The sequence below is a fragment of the Octopus bimaculoides genome, chromosome 2 (assembly GCF_046866305.1).
Source record: "Octopus bimaculoides isolate indiv1 chromosome 2, ASM4686630v1, whole genome shotgun sequence".
Classification (NCBI taxonomy): Eukaryota; Metazoa; Mollusca; class Cephalopoda; order Octopoda; family Octopodidae; genus Octopus; species Octopus bimaculoides.
In genome coordinates this window covers 104,369,951-104,384,876 of record NC_142929.1, presented here as the reverse complement: position 1 = coordinate 104,384,876, position 14,926 = coordinate 104,369,951, and the positions used below count along the sequence as shown (strand labels likewise).

Here is a 14,926-nt window from a genome sequence, read left to right as displayed (position 1 = left end):
CTTCATTAATTGGCAGTATTAATAGAAGAGTTGGTTAAAGCTGGGACACTAGCTCTGAGCTAAAATATATTACTTTGGACATGCATACAAACACACACACACAGACACACATACACATTCATTCATCCATGTGTGCCTGCATGTGCATACATACAAATAATCAGACATGAGCTTAAAAATACCAAAATATTTTTCAAAAATTATTTTGGTAGTGATTTTTCTTAAATCTTTACCGATAAAAGAGGTAAGAGAAATCAATAAATTGCTTCAACATCTGTGTCAACTCCACCACTCTATAACAATGGTTATATCTGACGAGACCTAAGACTGGAATGCAGAAAACTGAGAAACAGGACATCATGACATTTATGTCATTTCAGGAGTTTTAGCAGACTAAGTGAAGTGAAACAGCTTCAGACAATAATTCAAACTGATTCACAGATGTATTCCAGAAGCTTTATAAGCTTTACCATTATTTCAGTTATAATCTTTGGACCACCCACTAGCTTATAGGAATTTCAGCTTTCATCAGTTACAAAGTTAATTTTTTTGTTTTCATAAAAGTGAATGATATATTTAGTTGATTGAGTCAACACTAATACATTGCTGTCATTTGATTTATTGGTTCCACAGACATTAAGTCACTCTCATCACTACTTGAGTGCAGCAACAATAGAGAGATACTAAACTAGATATTGTAAATCATATAGTACAGGTGGTAAATAGCCAGATTAACTCAGTAAATTTATGAAGAATACATATAACAATTAAATAAATTTGAAACATTAGTTTTACCATTTTCGTAATATGTTTAGTGAGTGAGATGTGTAAAGAATAAAAAGTTATTCATAAGAATAGATGTATAAACTGATGAGAACCACCTCAGAACCTAAGTGTATGTGTGTGTATATGCAAGAGAATAGTGGGATGGCTATAGTGCCATGTTGGGGCTGAGTAATTGGCTTAATGAGACATGTTTATAGCAGACAAAAATAATAATAATAATAATCCTTTCTACTATAAGCACAAGGGGGAGGACTAGTTGATTACACTGACCCCAATGTTTCACTGGTACTTCATTTATCAACCCTGAAAGGGAGAAAGGCAAAAATCAACCTTGTTGATATTTAAATTCAGAACCTAAAGAAGGACAAAATGTTGCCAAGCATTTTGCCCAGTGTGCTAATGATTCTGCCAGCTCACCACATTAATAATAATTATAGTAATAAAAGTAAACGGTTACTGCCCATTAAACATTTATGAAGTTTATTGTTACTGGCTGGATAACTAAGGCAATATATTATGAAAAGAGAATTATTTATTTATTAGGCACATGAACCTTCTTTTGAAAGAGCAGTGGACATTTAAATCTATTAACAACCCTTCAACATTCAAACTAGCCATATTCAGCCCAAATATTCTACCTGTTCTAAGTTCCAACTGGCCAGATCCCAGCCTCTCACACCTATCCTACAATGTCGTTCTAAAAATAAACAATTGCAGCATTGAAATCTCAAAGCTATGAAATAATTCATGATTAATTGAAACAATGTAAATAGACAAGCATTACATTTCACAGAGTAATCTGAATGCTAGAAGTTTTAACTTGACCTCAGTTTCTGATTGATCTCACAAAAGTAATTGAGGGGTAAAAACAAGATACTAAACTAGATATGGTAGAACCTCAAGTCTATTGCTCAGTTAATGAAGCAATCATTATTATCTGTTGTAGAAACAGTTCTTCATTTTTAACAATCATCATTATCTTGTCTACTCTTCCACGCTGGCATGTATTAGACATTTTTCTAAGACCAGTAATATACAGCTTGATGACTTGCTTGTCACTCATCTTTTTAGTTGTCTCTTATGACATGGAGAGATAGTGTTATCATCATCAACAACACTTAACATTCATTTTCTATGCTGGCATGGGTTAGACATCTTGACAGGAACTGGCAAGGCCAGAGATTGTACCAGGTTCTACAGTCTGTTTTGGCTTGTTTTCTATGGCTGGTTGCTCTTCCTAAAGCCAACCACTTTACAGAGTGTACTGGGTACTTTTTACGTGGCACCAGTACCCACACCAATGCTTTTCATGTGGAACTTTGGTTTTAGGATTTCAATTCTGTTGTGGTGGACAGGTCTTCTTGAGTGTAACAATGCACCACATATCTTGGTCATACATATAACTCTTTATTTCTAATTAAGTTATTAGTAATCCTTTAGAGAGACTTAGAAATATTAATAACTCTATTAGTAATATTATCGATGTCATTTGACAAGATACCCAATTAAAGTAAATAAAATTTAAAAAATCAAGGGTGCAATATATCAAATTAACCCAGTATTACTTTAAAAACTTGGTCTTTTCTTGGTTGAGAGAGATCCATAGGGTCTCTGATTAATTTTTGTTTTTGTAGCATTAAGCACACGAGATAAATCTCCTCTTGGTCAGTATGTTAAAGTTGGGCTTTCTTACTTTCTCTCTCTTTTACTTTCCTAGAGAAAGCCTGATGTCCAAGCTTCATGGCATGGTGAGATAAGACAGCATAGAATTATGTGTTACATCCCAAAGCACAACATAATATTTTCTACAGACCACCCATAAAGTTGCATTTGATAACTTTGCCATTTGCTCCATTATACTGTTGATATAAATTGTATTAACCACAGGGAGATTTTACTCAGAATAACGAAGCACTAAACTAAATACCATAAAATATCTAAACAGGTCATATATGATTTTGCCATCTCCAGCTCCTTAATAAGGATTTCTAATGTAAGATATAAGAGCACAATCTCTTTTACCTTTTTGAGGAGAGAGGGCTTTACTTGAAATCAAGGGTTACTTCTAGATATACTAGTATACTGAAGCTAGTATATCAAATATAGTAATAAAATAATTGATAAAAGATTTAAATAAAATATGATGAAATGGTCATAAAAGAACAGATGACAATAAAATAGAGCAAACTTAATGACAACAAATGAGCGAATGAATTGAAAAATGAGAAGTTAATGAAAGAATCAATAAGAATATTGTACTGAATATAACCACCAACATTAGGCAATGTACTTGTTAACCTTGAATTTATAGTGATTTAGGTTATGTTCTGTATGTAGCAAAACGAGAGAGAGAGAGAGAGAGAGAGAGAGAGAGAGTTTATTTTCCATAATTCAGCTGTTCCAGGGAAGAAGGGATTTGTGTATGGAACTTGTATGAAACTGGCAGCATATCTGTGATATATACAGGAAGCACAAGTGAGATTTGCTAAATGTAGCAGACTGAATTCTGATGGATAATTCTAAGACTGGAAAGGCAAAGGAATGAAGTTCATCTAAACATGTTCCATCATAGAAGTAATCTTATTTTTATTTGTTTCAGTCTGTAGCCAAGCTAGGGCACCACTTCGGAAGGTTTAGTTAAAAAAAAAAAATTAACCCCAGTACCTATCTTTTTAAAGTTTAGTACTTTTCCTATCAGTCTCTTTTGACAAACCAAGAAGTTACAGGGATGTAAGCAAACCAACATCAGTTGTCAAATTAACTCAAATATATACACACACACATATGACAGGCTTCTACAGTTCCCATCTACCAGATTTACTCACAAGGCACTGGTCAGTTCAGGGCTACAATAAATTACACTTGTCTAAAGTGTCACATAGTTGGACTGAACCTGAAACCACATGTTTGCAAAGCAAGCTTCTTAACCACACAGCCATGTCTGCACCTAGACTTACAATATTCTGTTGATGATGAAGCAATTGAGTGATAAAGGAAAGAAAAAAAAAAGGTTCACAACTAATTAAACTATGCATTTAATTCTGTACACTAACAAGAGTGGACAGTACATGTTTGTAGAAACTTGTCCAAATGTGGAAGCACTACTCCATTTTTTAGTATATCTGGCTTTTGTAAAGATACAATAGAGTTTCAGGTGTTAGGAGCTTCTCTGAATGCCTGAATAAGCCCCTCCCCCCATTCAAGCCACCAAACTGGTAATAGTCACACTGTAGGAGTTCATATAAAATTTAGTGTGAATTTAAGACCTAAAAGCCTATGAAAACAAAGAAATTCCTTCAAAATAATCCTATCCGCTGACATAGGAAGGTCATGAATTTCATGATGGTTGTGAAATAGATTAATCATTAAATGTAATAAGTCACTATTTTCCTCATTGCATGATTCCAGTTTAATGACTGTATAATGTTCTGAGAGGTGAGGCTGTAAAGTATTATTAACAAATACGACCCAAAAAGATATGGGATGAAGTTGTGAGAAAGTATTTTCAGTCATTGGCTCTCACTGAGGAGATGACAAAGGACTGAAACTTCTGGCAATTTGCTGTGCTTGAGAAGACACATCAAGTTACATAAAATCATGGCCATCCATACCTGCAGGTATGTCCTTCATGGCCATGGCCCCCCATTCCTTCTCTCAGCTGAGAGGTTTTTGTCTTGCAGGCTCGCATGTGCTGGTTGCACATAAGAAGCACCCATGCTGGTGCCATGTGAAAAGCACCAGTGCCAGTGCCATGTATAAAGCACCTATGCTGATGCCACATAAAAAGCACTTGTGCCAGTACCATGCATAATGCACCCATGCTGGTGCCATGTAAAAAGCACCCCGTACACTCTGTAAAGTGGTTGGCGTTTGGAAGGACATCCAGCTGTAGAAACCATGCTAAAACAGACAATTGGAGCCTGGGCAGCTATCTGGCTGGCTAGCTCCTGTTAAACCATCCAATCCATGCCAGCATGGAAAACAGACATTAAGTGATGATGATGAGGATGATATTAGGAATCCTATGAATTTGTTAGGTAAATCATTGTTAAAGTGTGGAAAGAACATTAGTCCCAGAATTATGTCTGCATTGCTATCATAAATGATGACAACTTTCAGACTTCTTCCTATTAAAGAAGATGGTGGAAAAGACCTATCAGGCATGCCATAGCTGGTCAGGTTATAATGCAATCCTCTATGCCATACTTTATCAAATGCTTTAGAAATGTCTAAAGCAATTATAACATAAGAATGAAAGCTGCTATCTAGTATGGTCATATTAAATCCACCTTGCTACTTGAATAATACTTATATAATTAAAGAGCAGGTGGAATTTATTATCAAGATGATGGATGGACTTCATAGATGTGTGCTTATTTGAAAGACTTGAACTGAAAACATAATAAAAGAAGCTAAATATTATTTCTAACAGTGGCATAAAGCCAACAACTTTCAGGGAGGGATAGAGACAATTTAATAGATTCAAATACTTGACTGGTTCTTATTTCATTCAGGTCTGAATAAAAAAAGGGACAAAGTCAGGATTTGAACTTGGGTTACAAAGTATGTTGTCTGACACAACCAACCTGCCATTAATTTATTTTCCCAACCCAGGAAGACCAGAAAGCAAAGTCAGCTTGACCCAGGGGGAATTTGTATACAGAAAATGAAAGATAACCCAGAACTGCCCAACACTTCACCATCTATGTTATATTAGCTATCCAAGGATCGTAATAGCCACTTGTATTGACTCAGTTGTGTAAATTCCCAACTTAGAAATAACAAAACAAAAAAGAAACTAATTAGAAGTATAATTAATGATTACTAAAAATAAAAAAATAAGATTTAAAAGACAAATTTACTAGAGATCTTAATAGTTACTGATGAGAAGAGATACTGAGTTGTGGCATATATGCCTTTACCATGCAAAATCAGTCCAACAATACCTGATGCAATAACGGTTGTCAGTAGTAGTAGTATTAGTAGTAGTAGTAGTAGTAGTAATAGTAGCAGTAGACAAAATGTAATTGTATCACCTAGAAATAAAGCAGTGACAGTAGTTATGGTAACAGTAGTAAAGGTGGTGGTGGTGGTAGTGGTGATAATAGTAGTAAGAAAGTAGTTAGTAGCTCTGGGGGAATGAAGGTGTTAGTAATAGTAATCAAAGCCAATATAATAATAGTTAAGGTAATAATGAAGTTAATAGTTAATATAGTTCTGATAGAAGTAGCACAGGTAGTGGTTGTAGTAGTTACAATAACTGTTAAGATAGTAGTAACAGTTAGTATTATAATAGTAATAATAATAGCATTGATAGTAATAATTTTAATAATAATAATCACAGCAGCAGCAAGAGAAGCTTATTGATGATAAGTTATGGTAGTAGAAGCATTCACAAGGTGTAGTTATGTTTGTATTAGTATTGCTGATACTAATTATGCTGATGATGATAGATGTAGTAAAAATATAGCAATAGCAGAAGTAGTAGAGTTGGTAGTAGACAAAGGAGTAGCCTGAGAGATCATTTGTGATAGTGGCTGAGAGAGCTAATAGGCATTAAAATGGTAGCAGCGGCGGTGGTGGTAGTAACAGTGGTGATACTACTACTACTACTACTACTACTACCACCACCACTACAACAACAACAACAACTACTACTACTACTACTAGATATGGAAGCGGTGACAGTGGTAGTAATAGTAGTAGTTTAGCAGCAGCGACAGTTGTATTAGTAGTTATAATAAATATAATAGTAGTCACAGAAGAAATTACTAACAGAAACTTTATCGTGTAAGCCAGGCAGAAATTGAAGTAGTACAGCAATTATAAACAAAAGTAAAATAAACTACCTGAAGACTTGCAATGCCGAGTAGAAAATAGAAGAGAAGGTCTTGGATACGAGAATGCCCAGCTCCCAAATGCCTTCAACCGATTACATCCGCACTCATCAGTTTAGTAACAGTATAACATAGCGTAAATATAAATAGCGAACAATGAACGGGGAGGTCAATGAACTCTTTCTAGCTTAGCTTCCATTAAGCAAATCATGAGACTATGTAGCATTTAGAAATACGGTAGAAGGTTACAGCATGGCATAGCATATTTGTCAAAAGTTTTCTGGCAACTGGCAAGGACTCTAGGTGTGTCAAAGCTGTCCAATGTGACTAGAGTTCCAGCTTATCAACAAGAAGGAAACTGGTTCGTAGTTTGTATTCTTATAACTGTCATAGCACTGCATCTGTGACACTTAAGACATTTAACCCATTGACCAATTACCCTAACTGCAATAGGTACCTTGATATGATGATGATGATGATCATCATTTAATGTCCACTTTCCATGCTGGCATGTGTTGGAAAATTTGACATGGAGCTGGCTAGCAGGGAGCTGTCCAGACTCCAACTGTCTGTTGTGGCATGGTTTCAATGGCTGGATGCCCTTCCTAATGCCAACCACTTAACAGTGTGCTGGATGCTTTTTATGTGCCACCAGCACAAGTGCATTTATACAGCACTGGCAAAGATGCATTAATGCAGCACTGGCATGGGTGCTTTTTATGTGGCACTGGCATCTGAAAAGACAAGCCTGTATGTGTGGAAGACAGTAATTATACTTAACTTGACATGTCTTCTCAAGTACAGCGAATCGCTACATCGCATGGTCCTTTGTCATTTCCTTAGTGAGGCCCAGTGCCCAAAAATCTTTTCTCACCACTTTGTCACATGTCTTCCAGGGTCTACTCCTTCCACAGGGTACTCTCCACAATTAGAGCTTGACCCTTTTTTATGCAGCTGTCTTCATTCATATGCATCACAATGGTACATTTCATTACCAAAAGCAGCAGAAGTAGTAATAATTTCAAAAATTTTAGCAAAGATTTTAAATCTTTCTATGAATATAGCTCGAGAAAAGATAGGTTCCACCAAGATAATTTGATTGAGGTAAAATACACAGAGTTCCTTGATTGTGTACTAATTCTCCAGTGGTTCTTGGTGCTCATCAAAAACAGAATAAAGACATGGAACTTTTGTTAAGTAACTGAAAGAAAAACTGTTTTAGTGTCAAAAGTCACAAGAATAGACAATCGATACAAGTAACTTATGGAAAAAGGTAGTCCCGAGACTAGAGGATTAAGTTTATTAATATAGTTGGAATGTGTGAGTTGGCAGAATTGTTTGCATGCCAAGTAAAAAAAAAATTTGAGTGGACATATTATATATAACATATCAAATTGAAAGGATTCAGAAATGAACAGAAGCGCTTGTTTTAAAAATATGGTAATTATTTAAGTGTAGCTGATGGAAAGCAAGAAACTCTTGTATCTAACTTAATGCTTATTTATTCACATTCTTTTGAATTAATCGTGCGTTATCTCATACCTTTGAGATTTTAATGATGAGATTGTATATTTCCATAATGACATACATTGTAGGAAAGGTGAGAGAGTCCAGATCTGGGCTGGATATGAACAGTTAGAATGCTTAAAAGTGAACCAATTAGATACTTTAGGAAGGTATTTACTTCTATGAGTCATATGTCACTAGAAATATTTTTATGAAGATACAGATGATGAGGCCTAAAAATAACATTAAAATTAAGGACATTGAATACCTGAGTATTTACCACTTAGGTCCAATACATTCCTGAACAAGTCATATGCAAGGTTCTAATTGTAGGCAATTTAGCATCTATTACAAAATTACTTCAAAACCTAAAAACTGAAACTTAAACATATGGAAAGAGAGTGAATAAGACCAAGCTGTTTCTTGGTCCTTTAGAGAGAAAGTGAATAGCTAAACTTTTCAGGCTGCTCTTCAAGTAACTCTTAAAATATAGAGTGTAGATTAGTAACTCCTATGAAATTGGTATGAGATAATGTTTTTTTCTAATGATCTAAAGAAAGAATTTTTTTTTGTAAATAAGTTAGTCAAGACCTTTGCAGGCTCTTTCAAATTGGTGAGATTTATGCCACTGCTGCCCATCCCGAACATTTACAGTAGGCTTGAGGATGGGAGTAGGGGGGAAATAAGGTAGGTGGGGGGAAACAAGGGTTTGGTCCAAATGCTTGCAAAGAGTGAGTCTGCAAAAAACATTTAAAGACCAGATGATATTATTAAACTAGGTGATGTGTTATATATAGTTGTATCATGTTAACATGAGTTGGATGCTAACAGCTACATGGATTTATTGGAAAATAGTGTAAGAGATGACAATCACATAACCAAGTAGAGAATGTTTGACTGAGGTTTGTTATATCACTTGCTCAGTAGAAAGATTTGAAAACATTAGCTTTGGGTTAGTAATTAACACCAACTTTAATACTCTAATCTGAATAAAGAAAAATTAACATTATCATAACTTTTTAAAACTATACTGGCAATGTTAAAAATAAAAGTAGTGTACGTATGAAATGTGTTTGAAATAAGGTAAGAATATAGTCACGTTATTCAATTCATAGAAACAGGAATTTCAGTCTTATTGCAACAGTTGTGATGTGCTAAGTTAAAGCAATAAAAACAAATATTTTTATGAATATTTTGGATAATACAATTGCAAATAAGAGTTAAAAAGTTATAATTAGAAATTAATGAACCTGGTATATTATTTAGTCTTCGTCTTCAGAGTCCATAAATACTTTTTCTTTGAACAACTGTTAACTTTCTACGAAGCACAAATGAGACACAATAAGATACTGCCCCCGCCCCGCCCCAAAAGCATATAGGCTGCATCCAAAAGAAGACCATTCAACTAATTGGCAAGGAGTCACTCACCAACACACCCCGATCTCTAAATCACCCTTATCCAAGATCTTTCATGAGTACTAACAAGAGCCTTTGATACTCAGAGCTAATGACTTATAAACATCTACCCAAACCTTCTCCTCTCGTCAGTTATTCTGTGTCTCACCACCCAAACCCCACATTAACCACTTCTTCCAATCCTTCTTTGCAGAATGTCGATCCTCCGGAATTCCCTTTCTCACTGATTTTCCTTCCAGATGTCAACCACACCAATTTACCAGTCTGTAAGGGCTTTCAGTCAGCCCCATCCTCGTAACCACATTAAAATATTGCCATATCGTTTTATGATAATTCAAATAGAAATTGAATTATTTGAAAATTCATGTTAAGTAATGGTTGTTAAGTTTTACTTACTAGATTTAAGAAAATAAAACTAAAGATGGAAAGAACGAAAAAAAAAAAACAGATGAAAAGAAATCTCGTTTGCCTGATTTCCAGTATCATGGGCGGAGAAATTTTTTTTTGAATCCAAAATACAAGACTGCCAATTAAAATAAAAGTCTTCCAAGAAATATTCTTTTAGATATAATTTGATTTTACAAGCATTAAATACAGTAACATAAATTGAAAAAGCATCGTTGATAGATAAGAATTAGGAGATCGAGACAATGGTGACCTTAGTTGCTTCGTGTTTAGGCAGAAAAAAAAAATACTTTACTCCAACAGAATGAAATTACGTTATTGTCAGGAAAGTGGTGTATATAAAATCCAAAGATCCAGCATTCGGTGTCGCGATTGTAAAGAAGAAAAACAAAAACAAGAAAGAATTGACCCGACTTCGCTTTGCGTGCTTAATGTAAATTTATCAATTGGCAGGTATGTAAATATGCTAACGGGAGATAACTCTAAAATTTCCACTTGTACAGTTCGATAATTTAAATATAATGTACTTTTATATCATAACTCGAAAGCAAAATAACAAGTCAATTCCAATATGTTCTGCATGAGATATTCTGAAGCAGACAGCTAACTCGGTTAATCATAAATACATAGTGTGATATAAAGAATGGAAATAGGAAATAAAATTCTATCGATGGGAATTTTAAAATCTTTCAACAAATACATTTATTTCATATATATATATATATGTGTGTGTGTGTGTGTGTGTGTAGTAATCTCATAGCCTGTTGGTTAAGAAGTTCTCTTGACAATAATGAAACCCTGCGTTCGATCCCACAAATCGACATGTTGGTCAAGTATTTTCTACCATAACCTCAGCTTAATCCAAGGCATACGAAGGAAAATGGAGAGAAGAAAACTCAAAATCTTTTGCATGGATTGCTTAATCAAGTTGAGCTCATGTGAAGATTACATTATGTGTACAATTTTCTGTAGAGTTCTCAACCACTAACGCCAAATCCGTCTAGCAAACAACTGGAACACTTACTGTCCATCATTATCCAAGTCAACAGTAGCATCACCAATAAACATACATACATACTGTTGGGTTACACAAGTTAGAGTTCTAGCTATCTGATCAGTGGAAATTCGACTAATTGCAATATAGTATAAATATGTTTATCACAACACAGAATCAGTGTGACAATGTAAGAACTTTGAACATTTACAATCTCCACAATGGGATGGAACCCAGAACCCCATGATTGATATCTTATTTTATTATGTAACACAAACTATATATATATCATACATATACATATAAAACACACACACATATACTCTGTGTGTGTGTGTGTGTTTAACTTATGTATATTAGATGTTTTGGCCAAAGCTTATCAAGCCCATGCCTAACATAATAGCATCATCTGATAGAATCTGTTAAGCCAATTTAAGTTTAAGTCATTTTTGTGGTATCACTGCCCATTTAAGCAAGGAGTTGTTGGCTGAGATGCATCCAGGTAAAAGTGGTTTGTATGCCATTCCTTGAAGAAATTTTCAAGATATTGTTTGAAGGTTTATGGGAATTTTTTTCTTTGATTTGTTTTGGGATCATATTAAATAGAGCAGGGATAGTTGTAGAAAAAGTAATTGTGTTGCAATGTGCTTATGTGTTATGAGCCTGAGTTGCATGTAGCACAGGGTCCTATTTGAGTAATGTTGAGTAAATATTCTCCACACTGTTATGGTGTTCAAGAGAAAAGAGTTTCAATATTTTAAGATGGTCCCAATAATCAAGGTTAGTACTTTTGCAATTTCTACCTTGGGTGCTTTAATTCTTGTAGTGTTTAGTTTGATATGAGGAGACCACTAGCCAAGGGGAAAGAATATTCTAAGTGTGACTATGTGAAGGAGGACCACAACATCAGGCTCTTTAGACTGAAAAGTTCTGAGGATCCAGGAGCACATCTTTGCAAGCCTTATCAACTTAATTCTTGATGTGAGCACTCCAGCTGAAGTTATTATCAACAATTAAACCTAAGTCTGTGTTGAATTTCATGAGTGAACCTCCTGAAGGAAGATAGTGTGGTTGTTCAAGCACATTCTCTTTTCTAAAGTATATAATTCCAAATTTTTCCTCATTTAGTAGCATGTTGTTTCTATCTGCCCATTAATTTACAACATGCATATATATATATATATATATATATATATATATATATAAGTATATGAATGCAAATATAAATACATATATATATATATATATATATATATATATATATATATATATATATATATATATATGCACAGGCATTTTTATATGTATATAGAAATATATGCCTATACATATAATCTATATATGTATGATATATATACACAAAATTGAAGGATTACTCAATAATTTTCAGTAGAGTAACACCTATTTTATTTTCGTGTAATATAAAATGTGTGTGTGTGTGTGTGTGCATATGTGTCATTATCATTTAACGCCTATGATCCATACTGGCATGGGTTGGACTCTATGTACGTGTGTGAGTGTATTATACACAAACACACACACACAAATTGTGTGTGTAATGTATTCATAATACATACATATATAATGTATGTATATATATGTATATAATTTATGTATCTTCATATGTATACACATACACACACATATGCATACGTATATACGATGAAAGTTAATAAATGGGTGGAATCGAGTAATTAGTGTATATTATAGAAGCTGATATTATATATTGAAGTAGAATTGTTAAGTTTATTGTTTTTATCCCAATTAACAATCTCAGTTCTTTCTCTCCCACCTTTTCCCTTTTTTTTTTTTTAGCTTTTATGAATTCAGAAAAATATGCAAGTTTCAAATTATGATATTAACGATGAAATATGTATTCATTGTATAAAGAAAAAGTTATCTTTGAGAATAAGAAAAACCAAAATATTTATAATTATCTTTTATTATCAGGTGAGAAGAGTATGTGCGCGCACGCGAGTCTGTCTGTGTGTACGTCTGTATCTATGTATATATATGTATGTGAATGTGTGTATAAAGAAAAGTACTATTAAAAGACCAGGGTATTTCCCATCATCTTGTCTCCTAAATGCTCATACTTTAAATTATACAGTTACAAACTGGATAAAGCATCCAGTTAAAGTAAAACTATGTGTGGGATTAGCAGAAACGTATAAGATTACTCTTGGCCTGGGCTCCAAATTGTCATCTAAGTTCATACATTAATCAAGACGCGACTAGAGTACAATGTAATTAAGTTAAAGATAATTTTTCTCCGTATAAATGATTTTGGAAGAAAATTTGTCGTAGTGGATTATACAGTAAAGCAAAAAGAAAAAAATAATAATAAAAAGAACGGCACATCCTTTTCTCTGAAAGTTAACATATATTTTGTTACAATGAATAAAAAAAGAAACAGAATGTATTTTATTCAAAGACAGAAACAACTTGTTTATTTGTTACAATTCGCAGAAAGAGAAATGTTACAGGTCTCTAAAATACATCAGCAAAAGCATGTTTTCTTTTGTTTCTTCATTATGAATGTGATTTCAATGATGACTATCAAATTATTTTAGTGTATGATGCAAGAAAAACAATAAGGAAACACAAATTTTTGTTTGCTACATTATAATTATATAATGCGTGAAGATTCAACTCCCGCCCTCTACCACCCCCAAGTGTCACTTGACAACCACGTCCAGAAAGATCCTTCGAGTCTTCTTCCTCCTCCTTATTAGTTGCTATATGGCAACGGATGGTGCAATACAAATATATTATTGACCAGAGAAAAGGAAAATATTGCCACTGCTTTCCAGGGTCTCTAAATTTAGATGATAGTTATCAATTAAGTAACCTCATTTATTAGAAGTGTTCTTTTCTTTAATTTTAGTTAAAAGCGTTTTTTTTTTAAATTTTCACTCCCTCTCCTTTGAGTCCAGTTAAATGGGGACAACTTACACATACACACACACACACACACATACATACATATATATATATATATATATATATATATATATATATATATGTGTGTGTGTGTGAGAGAGAGAGCGAGCGATATGTGTATGTGTGTGCCTTGATAATTATGCTAAATAGGTGCTCGTCGAAGCCATTCTCAAATACTAATACTTAAAATGTATAAAACAACAATTACTAATATATTATTAATCCAGAGTAGAACTTTCTGGAGGGAGATGATCACATACTGAGAATGAATAATGGAAACAACAATAATAACAAAGTTAAAAATACATTTCGCATCACGCATATGTAAATAAGCTAAAATTATTCCAAGGTCTGAACTTTCCAGAGTCAGGTTTGATGTATTAGGATGAGACTAAACAGCCCAAAGGATCACAGTATTCATTAGGTTAGGCTTGTGCAAGATAAAACATTGCAAGACTTCAACAGATTACTGTCGCAACTCCATATGTTGTTGTGAAAATAATCTTGTCGTCGTGGCTTTAGAGCTGAAAGGGGGAAGATATGTGGGAATAACAATGGAAAATTCCTTGAAAGTTCGCCCCTCATTCCTAATCATAGCAAGATCGACGGAAAAGTCGTCCGCTATTAAAAAGTAAAACAAATTATTTACTTTGTGTTGAAAAACTAACGAATTAAGATTATATGAAACAGAATTTTATTGCAATTAAATGACTATCTCGTCTTTCTTTTTAGCCATAGCAATTCAATTATCAAAACTGATGATGGAAGAGAACAGCAATATTTCAACGAAGTTAGTCAACAAGCATTCTTTTTCCTCTTTAGATTTTTCATTTTTGAAAAACATATTTATAAATGCATATTTTAAAACACTGAAAGAAAACAAATCACCTGAAACGAGTTAAAAAGTTCACTATGTAAGGCGTTCTCTTACTAAGTGTTGTTACAAGTAAAATAAATATAAAAATATATAAACCTTTGATTGGTGGGGTGGGGGTGAAATAGTCAACACAAACGAGAGAGTTGGTAAAGAGAAACGATA

The 14,926-nt window shown here is 33.8% G+C and overlaps 2 protein-coding genes across 3 annotated transcripts in view; one reads left to right on the top strand and one right to left on the bottom strand.

Annotated features, from left to right (window-relative positions):
• LOC106872342 (xaa-Pro aminopeptidase 1) overlaps positions 1-14,926 on the top strand; it is a 127,320-nt gene that overhangs the window by 32,971 nt on the left and 79,423 nt on the right. The window lies entirely within an intron of this gene.
• Positions 1-14,926, bottom strand: part of LOC106875976 (uncharacterized) — a 133,719-nt gene that overhangs the window by 118,567 nt on the left and 226 nt on the right. Inside the window, exon 2 of one of the 2 annotated variants that reach the window (XM_089347346.1) lies at positions 9,229-9,283. The exons of the other annotated variant lie outside the window; for it this stretch is intronic. The gene's annotated coding sequence lies outside the window, so the exon portion shown is untranslated. The remainder of the gene's footprint in view (positions 1-9,228; positions 9,284-14,926) is intronic. 2 annotated transcript variants of the gene reach the window in all.